We start from the raw sequence: 15382 nt of genomic DNA on the forward strand, positions 1-15382 counted from the left end.
CTCCCCACTCATTCGCTTGAAAATTTACCCTGGGCGGACAACTACGCTACGCTCGCGAAGTTTGCGTAGTTTGTGCTACTTCGCGCTATGCGAATTGCACGTAACACAGTGCAAAATCGCGTAGCATAGCGTAGTTGGCATTTTGTGCTCGCTCACAGTCCTCAACATCAAGTTGGCGACCGCGAGCGAGCAAATTGACATCCCGGCGAGACTTTTTCCTCATTCGCGATCAGCAACATCAAGTTGCCGATCGCGAGCGTGGAAAATAAACCTCCCGGCGAGATTCTCAACGCGGTGAGGTCAGGTTTCTCATTGCGAGTGGACGAGTATGCTCGCGACCGCTCGCGATGAGAAACTACCAGTCTGCGGTGAGAAAGTTGTCACTTGAGTAAAAATCTACTCGAGCAGCAGAAAACGACAACTCGCACTGTGCAAGATGCCGTTTTCAATGATTGCACAGTGCGGACAAGCATCCGGCACTGTGCGAACAGCGCACTACGTAGTTCGTGTAGTGCTACGCGTATCTCGCGTAGTGCGAAGTGCACTTCGCGTAGCTACGCGTAGCGCTACTACGCAAACTACGCCCAGGGTTATTGAAAATGACCCCCTGTGCAGGTAAAACAGATGAAAAGGCACCAGCCATATAGTCAAGCTTTGAGTCATCCAAAGAAATCTATCGATGACTCTGTAGGTTGCCTGGAGAATCTAAGCATGATTTTAAACACGAGTCTAGGCACGATTTTGCACATAAGGAGACATCAGATATTACAGGTATCATAGCAGACACGCAATCGGGCTTCAGCCTGTTCAAAGAGGACTGTTGCTGACTCTGCTGGCTCTGTTGGGTGTCACCAAAAACTAGATTTGCATATACGGGCGGAGCAGGGGAATGCCCACTTCGACCATCCTTGACAACTACATTCATCTGTGCCCGTACCTCTTCACAGGAGTGGTTCAGGTCCCCCACAGGAATACAAGTATCTCCCAATGGCTCCCCAGGCAGGAGAGGAGGGGGAGTTATTAAGTGGCAGTCTAAGAGCTGTCCATCATAGATTACAGCTGCCACTTCAGGTGCCATCCGGGGGACCTTACGAAAAAAGCCTGTAATAACTGGATGAGATTTGTAGCAGTGTTGTTGCAGTTGTCTAGCGCCACTATATGATCTCTTTAGTTTATTAGCCCGATTTGGAGATGAGGAAAGTACACGCCCCGAGCGTAATTTATTGGAGGTCATACTGTTCAACAAGGAGTGCCCTTCTAACAGAACTTAACCGGACTTGCTGCAGCCTCGGTGGTTTAAGGAGACACTCCTTGCAACTCCCAGCACCTCACAACTCCTCACGGCCACAGTTCGCTGAGCAGCAGGCGACTTGCTAAGTATTAAATAATAAATAATATATTAAGTATTAAGTTATTTGAGTTATATGAAGATAGCAAGGGGAGAAAAAGGGAGCAAATTCCGGTGAGCGGGGCTCTACAGGCGGGTGCACCCAGTACTACCTGGGTCGTCTCCACCTGAGGCACTCTCTACGCTACCACCGTCTAACAGTGGAGCACTCACCACACTCACTACTCTCACCAGGAGAGGGACATGTGTACTACTTCGGACTTCAACGTGCACACTAGGAGACCTTGGTGACCTTAGGGCCTCAGACCAAACAGGTGATAGTAAGCAGGGAGCAGAAGCCTGAGACATGGGCACACGAGGCGGCCGCAAGCCGCACCCAACGTAGTTGGCATGCTTCCGCTGACTCCCTGGGCACTTCACCCAGCAGCCACCACTATCGGCGGTCGTGCTCTCGCACCCCCTACACTCCTACACTTTCCCTGCCGGCGCTACACAAGTCCAGAATTCACCTGGGTTCCTATGAAACCCCTGCTGAAGGCTAAGGGGAGGCGAGCACGTAGAAGGGACCTGGTAGAGAATGGATAATAGGGGCTTTCTGGAAACACCCCAGGAAGCCAAGAGAGGAGATGCTTGATGCTTGAAGTTTCAGTATAAGAAAAAGAGGCTTGGAGAAAGCGAGTCAACAGGAAGCAAATGGTGGAGGCCACAAGTCAATTCGCCTGAGAGTCCAAATGATTCGGACGATATACTCCTTGCTGCAGAGCAGGCCACAGAGCACCCTCGGCCCCCACTCTCGCACAGCACAGCACGATTCAGTGCGGCTCCGATAATCCGGTAAGCCGCCACGCTCCGCTCCTCACTTGTCCGTTGCTCTTTGGCGTCTCACGTGAAAAATCCAAAACAAGAAACCTAGGGGGTCATTATCATTGATCAAATATTAATATTTACCTGTAAACCTAAAAATGTTTAAAAACATGTTGTCCTAGGGAGTGAGTACGTGAAAACCCTCTAAAATGTTGAACCTCCAGATATAATATTTGTGTTGCATTCAGTATTTATTAACATTATATGTCTTCCAATTTAAATTAATTCTGGTTCACACCAGTGTAAATCTTTGTTCTGAAAGTAACGTTGATGTGTGATTTCTAAGCTACTGTTTCTAACCCCATTCGTTTCCTTTCTAATACTATTGAAATCTTTTTTTAGAAAATGTCCCAGAAAAATTTAATTCACTTTCTCACTCTAAAATAATGAAAAAGAATCCAGAAAGCATTTTGAGAAGGTAGAACAATCTTCAGCGATTGTAATGGAGGGGAATAAAGTTAATTACTTAATGCATCTTCCTTGTCCTTTGTGTCATTTTCTTGTATATTTCTAATTTCTTTTCAGCCTTCAAGGTTGCACTTAAGGAAAACAAGTGAAAGTTTAATTTCCTGTGAAAGCAAGGGTAGTTTTGCAAAAGGAAATGACTCAGTTGCCATTATGCGGAATGAGCATCCACAACAGTAGAAGTGGAAAATGTAAGGCGAATTTAGAAACTTGTAATAGTTGTTGCCTTTGGTTGCCCTTAATTCCCTTTGTTGAAATAACACTGTAAAAGTATGACTAGTTTGGGTTAGATTATCAACTATAATTTTTATAAATACGTGTTATTGTTCTCGTGATTTTATAGTTCGAGGTTCAAGCTGGCCTTGCACTGCTCGGCAGGAAAGGAGCATGACTCATTCTCTATTTGGTGACTACAACCTAATGACCAAAGTTCTCATTTGTGGAACTGGGGAACAAGGTTCGAGTCCCTGCCTTGCCTTGACCTTCTGTGATGATGGGCAATTCTGTTAAGCTCCCTATGCCTCAAAAACAGTATGTCATGTAGGCTGGTGCTCATGTAAAGCGTGCTCTAATACCCATGAGCCAACTTCTCGCAACACAAACTGCAAAATGTTGGCACTGAAATGGAAATTTGATATTCTACCCATCTTTATGGCAACAGTGTCCACACCAGTGCAATGAGACGCTCCTCTTATAGGTTGTGCCATAAATGCATTGTTGCACAGGTGTGAACTGCAGGTTAGAGATGTGAGCGGCCAACAAAGGGCACAGTCCTCTATGCAGTCAGTGACTGTAAAACTCGCTTCTGCTCTGACCCTAAGTTCCAGATCTGGTCAAATGGCACGGCCAGCTCAAACTTAGTTGAGAATCTAGGGTTCCCCCGAACCAGCTATCACTATTTCCTTCTTGTCAACAATGAATTGTATCTAGATCTTCCCAGCCACTCGAATACCAGCCAATTAAAGATGAGGATTCAGACATGAAATTAAACAAGGGCTAAAATGTCTGCTCCTTGACATGATTGACATGATTCTGGCTAACTATGTAACATCCATGCTCATGCACTTCACAAATTGCGCTCTGCCTCCTAACTCCATACATGGCACCAACACTGCCTACATAGGCATAGCTACTACAACACTCGTTCAACCAAGCACCCCGAACGCACCCAGGAACCTGATGACAATTGTGGCACCTTCTGAGCTTGTAGGAGTTACAGCAAAGCATTATATAAAAGAAACATACAGAGTGTCTATTTTAAGCATTCAACGATCAAAAAGGGCTTCAGGCCTCAAAGGGGCATGTAAAGAGCTACATAAATGTCAATTTAATACAACAATACAATGTATTAGTATAAATATGGCTTCCGGTGTACCATGATCTCAGACCATTTTTAGTGCCAGCTGCAGGCGGTCATCCTACTCCTTTTATTGGGTGCTTCTTCCTGCTGGAGAAGCGGTATTTATGAAGACTCTGCCCACTAGGATCCATAGACCAATTTAGTGAATCTAGGAAGTATATAACAAAAGGATGCACAGATACAGGTAAATTATGCTCTGAATAGCCATGTGACTACATAGTGCATATTAGTCTGTCTTGTTCATTTCTGTGTTTAGGCACAGCTCTGAAGATATGGTACTGGAGGGCGCTGGACCCTACATGAATCTTTACCTATGGGGTCTCCAAAAGTGCCCCTTCTAGACTCCATTACAGTTGTTTCTTTAACCCCCAGTACTGAGGGGTGGAAATGGAGTACCCCTAAGTGACTTGAATCACTATTACCACCACTGAATCAAACCTTTTGCTCGTAAGAGATAGGAACCACTGAACGGCATGGACCAGGATCTCAGCAATGTAACATTCGTTCTGCCTTTTCTCATGGCCTTCCATGCAGTAAACAGATCTGAGCCTGGACAGCCAACTGTCATGGACCGAGTTGAGTAAATCATCTAATAAAATGTAAAATATAAGTCATGTTTGTGACGGAGTTTCCCATCTGCCAAGAGATTGTAATCAGGTGCTAAATGCCTGCTACAAACATGTGAGATGTTGAACCTTTTCTTCAACACATACGTCTGATAACTGGCCAACCTGTTGAAAGGAAACAAAATAAGAATTTAAATTTAAGTATAGGACAGGCTAATGTTTGAGAATGACAATGTTCACTGCATGTTTACACCACCACGGGTAGAACCATTCACACGATAGGTAAACAAGTAATGAATGCTTTCTTACATAAACCTGAAAGAAACTGATGGCAATTGACAAAGAATAAGAAAACCATGATTTTCAGTAATGCTTGTGGAGGATTTTTGCGCATTTATATTTTTGAGCATCATTAATAACATGCAGAATGTAGTTTCATACTTTATTATAGATGTACTGTAACATTTAAAACAATTTTCCTATGTTGCGCAGAAGTGCGTTTTTCCTGACCTTTGTCAACTAGGCCTCAATTTAGGCGGTGCAGTCATATTGTTCAAAATGAATGTCACCTTTGTCACTATTGTCCTCTCCCTACATATTTTACTGTTTGTTATTTCTGCACCACATAGTGAAGCAGAATAACATTTGTTTATTTCCATTGTTATTGTTCATGCTGCTCTTGATTAAACTTCCCCCGCGCAGTCACCAAACTGCAACTATTACTTCAAGGTCTTTCCACTGGCTAACTGTACTCTGTTCAATAATAAACTGCTGTTGTTCATGTATCTAGTGTCGTTCATCATCTCTGGATAGCATTAGCATAGAGTGGGCATGATAATTGTTCATGTAGTGGGATAGTGCTTAGGTGTTAAGACAATATGACGTTCAATAGGGCTGTGTTCTACTTTGCTAATGAAATTATACATTAAATGTTGCTAGTGGGCCTGCAGCACTGATCGTGCCACCCACCTCAGTAGCCCTTAAACATGGCTCAGGCCTGCCACTGCCACTGCAGCCTCAGCCTGTGTGTAGTTCTAAACTGTAATTTTAACCTGGCAAGTTAACATACTTGCCAGGCCCAAACCTTCCCTTTTATTGAATATCAGTCACCCCCAAGGAAGGCTTTAGGCAGCCCTATGGACAGGGATCAATGTATTCAAAAGGTTGTATATTTACATTTAAGATTCACATGTCCTGGTAGTGACAAATTCATTTTTCACTACTGCAAGACCTATCTCTCCCATAGGTTAACCTGTGGGATTGCCTGAAACAACTTTTAAGTATAATTTCCAATTGGGAAAAGATAGAGGTTTGGGGATTGGTGTCTCTGGAGTTACAATTTATTATCACAACTTATGATGAAGCCGGATTTTAAATTATAAGTCTGGAAATTCCACTTTAGAAAGTTCTGAACACCAAACAACATGCCAATACTGACTCTGAGACTCAACGTTATTCTTTTATATGGTCACTATATTTAATAACAGTGATCACCTTTAATCTCTTCTTCTTTTCATTTTACAGAAATCTTTGTTTTAGAAAAACATTTGATAAATGCACATTGAAATATATATATATGACACCAAAAACATCACATTACAATTACCCACCCACATTACACACACACTCTACATACAAATTGTTACAAACCAACATATAAAAATCATTTGAATGAAACAGTTCTGTGTTGCATTGCCCAAGAGGAGAGGTTTCAATATGTAATTAGTCCATTCAAATGAGCTAGTCCTCTTTAATGCGCTGACTCAACCACAATATGCCAAACTGTTTTTTGAGCAATGGAATGTTCAAATACTCTTTTTCACTCTCCAATGTTCCCACTTATTGAAGGTATATACCTTTGGGTTGAGAATGTATCACGATATATGAATGTAAAAGGAGTCTCAATCAAAGCAGTTAGAAAAGCAATATTATCATCAGTTACCGTGTGACAATATCTGAAAGTCTCCTTTGGGTCATATCTTTGAATTCCAGTTCATAGCACCTCACATTTATATTTTCAGCTTAAAGTTTTATAACATGTATTGAATTAGAGCTCCTTTACTCAGCAAGCTGAAGTACATAATGCATTTAATTAATCTCAAACTGAGTATAAGAATGTGCATAGCTTGTCCTTCCCACCATTGTGAAAATTCCAGATAACTATTTGCATATGTCCTGGTATTGCCGAGTCCCCTCCCATGGGTTGATTTGTTGACCCCCCCAACACTCCCCTCCAGACAGGGATCCCGGGAGGGTTCTTTGCAAACCCCCTTCTTTTCCCCGAGGCACCAATAATAAATAAATTATTATAGGGACCAGCAGAATCCCCCCTCTCCCGGCTCCCCAGACCCCCTCCTCAACTTTCTGCCATCCTCTCATGCCCCCCTAAAAACAACCCTAAGCCGCAGGCCTGCATGCTCATGAACTGCCGTTCGGCAGTTCAACATGCGACTGAAATTTCTGAAACTATCCTTAGTGAAGATTTTGAAGTCGCCTTCCTCACGGAAATCTGGCTCAATGATCATTCAACACCCATCCTGAACTTATTCTCCCCTCCCCCCCCCCGGGTTACTCTATCATCAGAAAAGACAGACCAAAGTAATAGGAGGTGGACTAACAATAATCTTTAAAAGTGAACTCCAGCTCTCCCTAGTCAAAAAACTGACTTTACAACTTTTGAATATCTAGGAGCAGAACTTAAGATCCAAGACGCTCCCCCTATACGTCTGCACAACATTTATCATCCTCCGGGTGAACCTCTTCCTTTCGCTGAGGAACTATCTGTCCTTCTTACTCAATCGTCACTCTCTAGTTCTAAAAATCTCTTCCTAGGAGACTTAAACCTTCACTGGAATGTGCACGAGGACCCTACTATTAAACTTCTCAATAACCTTCTTGAGATCAATGACCTCAAACAACTCTGCCATTCACCAACCCACTCAAAAGGGGCTACTCTTGATGCCATCATTGCAAACAATGATTTGGCATCCCTATCCAACATCATCCCTGTTGATTGGTCTGACCACCACCTCATACTGTTCATGATCTCCCTCTTAGTCCCGCCCTCCCTACCTAAAAACAACAAAAACAATTTTTTTTTACCAGAAACCTTAATCTTATCCCCCCTGGTTTACTGGAGGCCAAACTCCAACCTCAACTTAGTTGCACCCCTCCCTCTCTTAATGCGAATGATCTCACTGAGCACTACAATATAACTGTCTCCCAAGTTTTAGATAAACTAGCACCACCCAAACTTAAAACTCAAAAAAATATCCCTTCCAAATCATGGTTTAACTCGGACCTCAACAATGAAAGACGTGCTCTCAGACTGGCTGAAAGAACTTGGAGACAACACCCTTCAACCTCCAATCTCGTCCTCCTTCGAACCGCTAGATCTACTTACAAAAAACACATTTTCTCTGAAAAGGCATCCTTCTTCCGTTCACAACTCGCCCATGCTAAAAATAGACCCAGAGAACTGTTCAGGATTATCAGAAACCAAATCTCCCCCGCCCCCCTCCACTTGATGGCATCCACCAAAAAATGTGAAGAAATTGCTAACTTTTTCTCTGAAAAAATCGCCAAAATTGACCAATCCTTCATTTTAACTCAGATCCCTCTCAACCCCCAATATACCCTTGTTACTACTCCAACACCCTCCACCCTGATCCTGCCCCCTACCTCCCCCTGCACCAACTTTCAACAACCCCTCCTGAAACCTATCCTGACAAAACACAGCTAAAAAATAATGCCTCCTGGCAGTGTTTCCACTCCGTTTCTGAACTAGAAGTCTTTAACATCCTGTCCAAACTAAAACCGTCCTCTCACACAAAAGACCCCGTCCCGTCTACCCTTGTCCAAGACCTTAAGCACGTCATTGTCCCTTATTGGACCAGAATCATCAACTCCTCCCTTTCCTCGGGGTGCGTCCCTGTCTCCCTCCAACCCGGACAGATCACGCCCATTCCTAAAAACACTAAGGCTGACCCCAATGACCCTAATAACCGCCGCCCCATCTCAAACCTCCCCATTCTTTCAAAAGCCCTTGAAAAATGGGCCCTCCTGCAATTGGATAAACACATTGACACTTACAACCTACTCGACCCTATACAATCCGGCTTCCGTAAAGGCTGCAGCACTGAAACTGCTTTGCTAAATATAGTTGATGACATCCACCACGCCCTGGATAATGGTGAGGCCAGCCTACTCATTCCCCTTGACCTCTCTGCGGCATTCGATACAGTTAACCATCTAACCTTACTCAATACACTTAAACTTCGCTTCGGTCTAAATGGCACTGTCCTCAACTGGTTCACCTCCTATTTCCAACACAGAACCCAGCAAGTCAAAACCCAAAACTGCCTCTCCAGCCCCACTCCTGTCTCCCTTGGTGTACCCCAAGGATCTATCCTCTCTCCTGCTCTATTCAACTTATTTATGGAACCCCTTACACTCATAATTAAACAAGCCGGTATTAACAACCACCTGTATGCCGATGATACCCAACTGTACTATAAAATAAAGTCCCACTCAGATGTACTACACCTTAATAACACCCTGGTTAATATACAATCCTGGTTCTACTCAAACCACCTCAAAGTCAACCCAAACAAAACTGAAATCATTCTTTTCACTCCTAAAAACAACCCACTCCCCATCCAAACATGGATCTCTGACCTTAATGCCCTAAACTGTTCGCTCTCCGAATCAGTAAAATCCCTTGGCATCACCATTGACAATAAGCTAACACTCAATTCCCACATTAAAAAACTCGGCAAAAGGAGCACTTTTCACGCTCCAACATCTCAAAAAAATCAAATCTTTTATTCCACCAGAAGATTTCAATTCTGTTGTCCAATCTCTAGTGCTCTCGAAAATTAACTATGGCAACGCCCTACTCTCCGGATCTCCCAAAGTCCACTTTGCCCCCTTCAAATCTGTTCTCAACCTAGCTGCCAGGCTTACAACTGACTGCAAACGCTCTGACCACATCTCGCCTGCTCTCAAGACCCTGAAATGGCTTCCTATCGAAGGCAGATCCTCTTATAAAATAGCCTGCATAACATACAAAACCCTTCATCAAAAGACCCCCCTACCTCTCAAACAAACTCAAAAAAGGGGGCAGTACCCGACAGATGAGAAGTACAAATTCTCTCCTCCTCGTCCCCACTCTGTTAAAAAAAAGCTGCGCAATCTCGCTCCTTCTCGGATAAGGCTCCCAGCATCTGGAATGCCCTCCCTAAAGATCTATGACTTAACCCTTCATACGTCAGTTTCAAAAAAGACCTTAAAATGCACCTGCTCAACAAATATTGGGGTCCTTAATCCTTCCATTACCATACCCGTTATACTCTCCCCCCCTTCTGGAAACCCCGTTTTCCCCCTCTCTTCACTCCTCCTGTGTCGACTCCACCTATTCACCACCTTCCCTACCCATCTTCACCTTTTCTTCCACCCTACCACCCCTTGCCGAACACTTCCCCTCCCCGTCTCTCTCACCTGCAAAACCCATCCTTATACACAAAAAATGAGTCTTTCTCCTTTATATTGTGTAATAAATTTGTAATTTACTTTATTCACGTGTTTTTTTTTGTAAATTGCTACTTCCTTGCATTTCTGTATTAGGTCATGCTATATTACTCAATGTGGGCCTCAAAGTCTGTCATGTCTGAATGCTTCGTTTGAACACTACTGTTTTATATTCCTTGTAATATTGTCATTCCAATGTAAAGCGCTCTGATACCCCCGGTTGGAGCCAGCGCTATACAAAACCTTTTAAATAAATAAATAAAGCATACAAACACAGACCATTGGATTAGGGGTCGGATAACCCTGGCCATATTTTTATTAAAAATAATAAATCATAATTAAAATTATTAACACAATTTTTTATACCCCGAAAACCCAAACATCTTCAATAACATTTCAAATACACCTATTTACACATCTTTGATAGATAACCTTAACATGAGTCTACTACATAGCCATACCTAACCTAAAACTGGAATATGTACACTTTGTTTTCTGTGTATCCCGGATGAGCCTACGTGCAAGGTCATGACTGTTCCCAACTACTTGCCAGGTCCCCCTTTAATGGAGTGACCTTGCGCAGGAGGCCCGTTTGCCCATCAGATTCCTTTCAGCGGGCACCCCCTACGCCCTCCAATACTACCTCTCAGGGACTGATGTTATGCCACATTGGCGAAGAGAGCCTGCGCGGGGGTTGGCCCAAGGGGCCTGCTGGAAGCGGCACTTCCTACCCCCGCACCCTTCAGCCTACCAGCCGCAAGCGCCCCCTGGAGTGTGATGAGGGACTACTGTCCCCCCCCAGGCATCCCTATTAAACAATGGAATGCCTACTAAGAGATGTAAAATTGACCTAGCATTAATGACCTTACCGCAGACCAAGGATACTCAGACATAAAATACGACAAGCAAAGATTACATACCCTGTAAAGCAAAACATAACGACATGATATTATTCAGTAACTGAAAAGAACATTAAAAACTGTTAAAGCAAACCATTAAACACAAGCCTGTACCTAAAACCGTCCTAGATCTCGCTGCCTCAGGGGATGGTGGGTAGGGAAAAGAGAAAAAAATGGGGCTTCCTAGCAGTCCTCTTGTGTGTGAGGCTGTCAAGGGGCAGTCATCTGCGCGGAGCGGCGAGGAAATATCCGGGACCCGATTTCCCTGCGTTTGCCCCAGAAGTGCTTGGAATGCTACCGGGGCAGGTTAGGCTGACCAATGGGAACGAGCTGGAGGCGGGTGCTGAACGCATCATCCAGCACTGGCCCCACCCCCCGCCGAGGAAGCGTCCCGGGGACCGGCACAACTGCCATATTGGTGGCGTGCCCGACTTCCCGGTAGCGCCTTAGAATATGGCCTTGTATTGCCGAGTCCCCTCCCATGGGTTGATTTGTTGATCCCCGAACACTCCCCTCCAGACAGGGTTCCCGGGATGGTTGTTTGCAAACCCCCACTCCTTATTTCCCCCGAGGCACCGATAATAATGCATCCAAACACAGAACATTGGATTAGGGGTCGGATAACCCCGGCTGTATTTTTATTAAAAGTAATAAATCATAATTAAAATTATTAACACAATTATTTATACCCAGAAAACCCAAACATATTCAATAACATTTCAAATACACATGTTTACACATCTTTGATGGCTAACCGTAACATGAGTCTAATACATAGCCATACCTAACCTAAAACTGGAATATGTACACTTTGTTTTCTGCGTATCCCGGATGAGCCTACATGCAAGGTCATGACTGTTCCCAACTACTTGCCAGGTCCCCCTTTAAAGGAGTCATCTTGCTCAGGAGGCCCGTTTGCCCTTCAGATTTCTTTCCGCGGGTACCCTCTATGCCCTCCAATACTACCTCCCAGGGACTGATGTTATGACGCATGTACCTGCGCGGGGGTTGGCCTAAGGGGCCTGTCGGAAGCGGTACTTCCTACCCCCGCACCCTTCAGTCTACCAGCTGCAAGCGCCCCCTAGAGTGTGATGAGGGACCACTGTCCCACCCAGGCATCCCCATTAAACAATGGGATGCCTACTAAGAGATGTACAATTGACCTAGAAATCATGACCTTACCACCACAGGCCAGTATCTCTGGCCCCTCATCCGCTGCTAACACAAAGGTCATGCCTTGTGTGTTGCCCCTAACATCCCGCTCCGCAGCTCCTTTATTGGACTTTGCCCCCAGATCTGGATGAAACAGGTACTGACAAGATCCGGGACACGATTTCCCTGCGTTTGCCCAGAAGTGCTTGGAATGCTTCCCGGGCAGGTTAGGCTGACCAATGGGTGCGAGCCGGAGGCGGGTGCCAAGCACGTCATCCAGCGCTGGCACCGCCCCCCACCGAAGAAGCGTCCCGGGGACCGGCACAACTGCCATATTGGCGGCGTGCCCGAGTTCCCGGTGGCGCCTTGGAAAATGTTTTCTATTGAATTTAGTCACTGGTATATGGGTTTTCAACATGTACTGGACTGCTGTAGAGAAACTTTCAATCTGATTTTGCTGGTCAACTAGAATTTCCACTGCAAAAATAAACTATTAGGCTTGCAGCATATCCAATATGCTTCCTTCCAATTGTTATTAAAACCGAAATTGCCAATCCCATTTACACAGTGTTAGCCCCACTTGTATGGCAATGACTTCAATTGCATCAAATTAAATGTGAAGCCCTTTCCTTGGTCCATTGAGCATTTCAGGGATAGGTACTTCCTTGCAACTGTACTCATCTGACACAATATACACTCACCCCACTGGTTCTGCTAACACAAATCTCTTGATATTACCATTGTAAAGGGAAGGCCAGGAGACAGAGAAGCTTAGCTTTCCTCAGCTTAGCTATGCAGCACACTAACCACCTCCCTCACCCTCTACCCAAACATTCCAACCTTCAGAAGTTCAGGAGGCTATCAAAACCTGGCCTTTCAACAATGTTTTTAGCTTTCAATATTTTTGGTGGTGTATATCAATTACAGCACTGTGAAACCTTAGTTTAGGTGTAACACGTTCATTACTTAAAGAATAATACATCATAATACATGTTGAATTTGTATCAAAATGTTTCTTGGCAAAGATCCATTCAGGAGGTCTTAGAGCACCCTTTAATAGCATGTTGTGTGTTGTTTGTGAGTGGTATGGTAAAGGCGCCTAACATGGTAGGGCACCAATATTTGTAATACATCGTGCGAGCTGTTCTTTGATAGTGTAAGTTAAGGCTCTGTCTCCTGGCCCATGCATCTTTATAAATATTTACATAGGACATGACAGCCCTAATCCTAGTGATGAACTATGTGTAAAGAATTGAATAAAAAGAAAAAGAAAATGTGTTATTGCTGAGTATGTAAGCATTATGAAGTTGCCATTCATTTTTTTCCAGTGTTGGAGACTGACACAGTTGATTTATATATGGCAGAAGAAAGCAGTAAACAAGCTTGGCACAGCCAGTGGGACAGTGTGCTATGTATGACATTACTCAATGCATTATACATTTAGTAAAATATTAATAATTTGAGCTTTTGTAAGATATATTAATCACATATTAACATACATTCTTATGGGTATACAGCGTGTCTTGAAAACATACATTTGCTATTAGACACACAATATATAAACGGAGGGTGTGTTAGCAAGCACCTTTGCTGTTATCTTGTGGAATATTGTTACATAGAAGCAATGTCATATTACTTTTTTTATATAGTGCACATTATCAGCAGAATGCGGGTTCGGTGCTAAGGTACTCCATGGTCTGTGTTTTTCACTTTTGTGGCACAATAATCATGTCTCTCTCACGAGGATTCCATTACTCTTCGTTCGCTGTCAAATCGTGTCCTGTTGTATCTCGCGTACCCTGAACGTTGCAATATTTTACGTTAACAAATAACATCATTTCCACAGTGCACACCACACAGAGAAGGGTTTTGTCAGCGCATGAAAACATTGCGTTGCACTCACCGCAGGCTTCTGAAATAGGTCCCTAACCTTCTAAACCATTTGAATGAATTAGAATATGAACGTGGGGAGATAGTAAATACGTCAATATTCAAAATAGAAACGCATAAAGCAGTCATACGTTCAGGTTGCTTCTATTTCATCAATCCACATAGTGGAAGAAATACAGTAACAGCATATGGCATATTGTTGCTTCAATTTACATGATGGAAGCTAATGAAAGCCGACCTTCACTACAAACAAATGATAGCCTTTACATTCAACTGGTGTAAAATGCTAGCAGCTTTGAAATGAGATGCAGTGAAGCTGAAGCAGGTGTAATTGCTTGTACTTTACTGTGTCAATGGTAATGGTGCAACTTTGTGCGAGACAACTGGGTTTGCCATTACTAAAAATATTTTTCAACACACAGTTAATATATTTATATTGTTTATAAAGATAAAAATGTATATTAGTACTGACACTATATATACTATTTCTATCTTATGCCTTATAATTGCATACAAAGGCAAATAGTACCACACATGAATACATGCTTCAGAAGTACAGGCACAGCGTAGGAAGAGATCAGGCTGCAAGTGGGCCAGTGCTACATGGATTTATGTGGGATAGATGAAGATTGCCTGACACCTCTCCTGGTCACCTATTATACCCAACTGAGTCAAAGAACCAACGACTAACCCGGGGAAGAAGGGCAAAACACAAAGGTCCCACGTCGCACCCCAGTCTAGGACAGTACCAGTCAACCAAAAGAAATCACTGTTAAAAGAAAGAACAGAAGAAGAGGTCAGTATACATGATATTTCTAATCCTACAATATATCCTTACTATTTGTGCTTGTATCTACCTGGATAATTCCCTTCTTCCATGTATTTCTGGTAGCTGGGGTTAGTGAGTAATGTATATATCTAGAAAGGTAAAGAGGTATGATTAATGAAGGTGTTCTCAGTTAAAGAGCAATTGTAAGAAAGAGGTAAGGGAAGCTCTGTGCCAGAACCCACTTAAGGACATGTTCCAATCTGACCAGCGTTGTTTCACATCACTATGATGCTCCATTAAGTGCAGAATAATATCCACCTTCACTTCAGGCAGAAATAACTGTTTTCCCTATTTGTTTCAGGAATTTAACATGAAGTAATATAAATAATAAGCTAGAACAGATCTCCATAGACTCGGAGCCCAAATCAGATAAGTGTTGATTATCACTATATAAATTGGAAAAGTCAGAGCGTAAGCGCTTTTATCGTGATAGAAGTAATGCAGCATTTTCAATATTTGTCTCTTAGTATAAGCAGCAAT

Source organism: Triturus cristatus, chromosome 4_1, assembly GCF_964204655.1.
Source record: "Triturus cristatus chromosome 4_1, aTriCri1.1, whole genome shotgun sequence".
Lineage (NCBI taxonomy): Eukaryota > Metazoa > Chordata > Amphibia > Caudata > Salamandridae > Triturus > Triturus cristatus.